Genomic DNA, 2,946 nt, shown 5'->3' with positions numbered 1-2,946 from the left:
AGTATTTGTAGTTCTGCAAATGAAAACAGGTGCAACAGAAACAATGAAGCACCTTTTGAAATCTGTCAACATATGTAGCCTATTAGCCTAATGCAATTATTTATTTATTTTTCACATACAGAAGCATCTCTGCTTTTTCATCATCTGTGTCCTGTCTTCTACCACACGTCCAGCTGAGCTTAATAAGAGTCACTGGTTGTACAAAGGACAGAGAGGCTCGGCAAGTTGAGCAAGAACATTATTATCCTCCAGTGGGTCAATGTTTTCTGCTGAACACGGACAGTTAACTCCAGTCCAGGAAACTACAACATAAAAACACGATAGGAAATCATACGCTACCTGTATACAGTGAAGGTCACGGAGGTTTCATTAAATGTGTTTGTTCGTTTTTGGTTCATGTGCTTGTGTTTAGAGTCCCTGAACTCCACACGTACAAAAGCAGGAACGCTTTATTATAAACATTCATCGATTCTCTTCCTCTTCTAATTGTGTCGCAGCAAGAAACTCAACAGGTTGGTGAACTCGAGCAAAACTGGATCCAGAAAACTATTAAAGTCAAAGTATTTTCTCTGTGTAGTTGGTGGGTCAGTAGAGCTGATGATAGAACTGCAGCAGGTTCCAGATTCACATTATTAACTGTAAAATCAGCGATCTTCCTCCCGTCAGTCAGCTGTTCTCATCAGACTCACAGCTTGTTATTATCACACTAACTTCACTAACACTGAACTGTCTGAACCGAGAGTCCTGATCTGTTTTCAGTCCGTGTTTCATCTCTAAAGTCTCTCTGAAATCAGGAGACAAAAGTTTCTGTCAACGATTAGTACAAAGTGAGCTGAAGAGGCCAGCTGCAGCAACAACGGCAGAAGGAACTATCTCTGGGCGCTACCTGCAACGGAGCACGGCCAAACCGAGTCGAGGCGAGTTGAGCTGGTAATGTAAAAACGCCATATTAGGCTACTGATTATTTTAACAATGTTGAAATATATTTCTGCGTTACAGCAAAAAGCAATGGGCTACATTGCCTTACTTTTGTAACGCTGATCAAGTCACAAACACAATAAATGCCTACGACTTTCTGAATATTTGGGGGGTTGCAAAACATTAGTATATACCTACAGAAGACATGCAGCTAAAACAATGACAACAAGCTAATAGAGATAAACCTGTGTATGACCAATAGTGGACACTAACACACAAAGTCTATAAACAGGTATGTAACTGTAAACTGTGTATAGAAGGTACACAGTAGTGCAATGATACACGGTTATATAGCTAGAAACTAGTTTCCTTCCACATGCCACTCATCAATATTTAAAGTAGACATGTGATGACAGTAAACATTCCCTGTGCTCTTATTATTATTATTATTATTGGTAGTAGTAATACTAGTAGTAGGCCCTAGAGGTAGTTGCAGAAGTAGGCCTAGTATATAATGGGAAGTTCGAAATATAATATCGCCGTACTTCTAAACAATAGTTTAAATTGTTAAAATGTCATGGTAGGAGTTCAAGACAAAGTTAATTAATTGAGCATTTTCTGAACTAGTGTCCATTTATGTGATCTTTGCTACTTTATGCCTATTGGGCAATCAACTGCTGAGGAGCCAGACTATAAACTTTTCTAGAATAAACTTTGGGGTACTCAACATTTCTGGGTTCACAATAGGGCTCTGGAGGATGGCAAATAGAGGTATTTGCTTGATGATTGATTGTAAATATTTGCATCTGCTTATTAATATCTGGCTCAGGTGCATCAGTACACAGCTTGGATAAGTCATTTTGGGTCATGCAGTAGATGACAGACTAGTTGTAATGAAATTAAATAGGCAATTGTAGTGAAGTTAAAAGTAGATTACTGGCCCCAAAAAATGTTGTAACATTAGACAGCATCAGACAGGTAAACAAACAAGACAGTTTAACATTTTATGCTGTCCTCTCTTTAGGTTCTTAAACCCAGCAGCTGCTTTCCAGTTGAATTCTTCTCTGATGTTTCCAGCAGAGTGACATCATGGCAGCAGCAGCAGGTGAGTCCAGTCAGACTGTGTTAGTCTAGATAACAGTCTGTGTGCTCTCACCATCTGCATTAAAGAACTGTATTTTTTCTCCATATCCTCTGCTGCTGAAAAATGTGTTACTGTGATGGTTCACGCAACATAAGTCCTTTTACGTAATGTGCTCACTGAGTCATTCCTAAATTTAAGCTCTGAAAGAGACTTATTTTCTTTGATTATCTTCACCTTTGTGCAGGTTAACTTTGTATTTACATTTATTCATTTAGCTGATGCTTTTATCCAAAGCGACAATTGCTATACGTGTCAGAGGTCACACGCCTCTGGAGCAATTAGTGTCTTGCTCAGGGACACATTGTTGGATGGGTCACAGTGGGGGATTGAACTCGGGTCTCTTTCTCACACCGAAGGCATGTGTCTTATCCATTGTGCCCCCCCCCCCCCCCCCCCCCCCCCCTATTTACATTTTTGTTTGTTGCAAACAGTGCCACTTGTTAAAAAAACCCATATACTGTATAACACTGAATGAGGACACTAAATAACATTTAAAAAAAACAAAAACTAATAAGAGGCAATAACAATTAAAAGTGTGATTTTAACATGGAATAATGAGATTAGATGGACTTTACTGATCACACACTGGGTACATTCTCAACTTACAGCAGCGCCAGATACAACACATTACAACAGATACGACAGAAAATACACATTAAAGAAAAATACATCAGGAAAATACTAAACTTAATAGGAATAAAAAAGTGAGAATAATAGTTATACTATGTACTCCTTTTTATGTTCACATCTATGTTCATGTTAAGCACTCTGTGCATATAATTCCTATACTGTAAAGCAATTTGAGCATAATTTCTTGTTTGAAAGTTGCTCTACACACAAAGTTTATTATTATCATTATTTTTATTTTGTTTGTAAAAATAACA

This window comes from Micropterus salmoides, unplaced genomic scaffold, assembly GCF_014851395.1.
Source record: "Micropterus salmoides isolate LMB-PRFRI ecotype aquatic unplaced genomic scaffold, ASM1485139v1 Ms_hic_scaffold_7, whole genome shotgun sequence".
NCBI lineage: Eukaryota > Metazoa > Chordata > Actinopteri > Centrarchiformes > Centrarchidae > Micropterus > Micropterus salmoides.
This window is presented reverse-complemented; position numbering follows the sequence as displayed.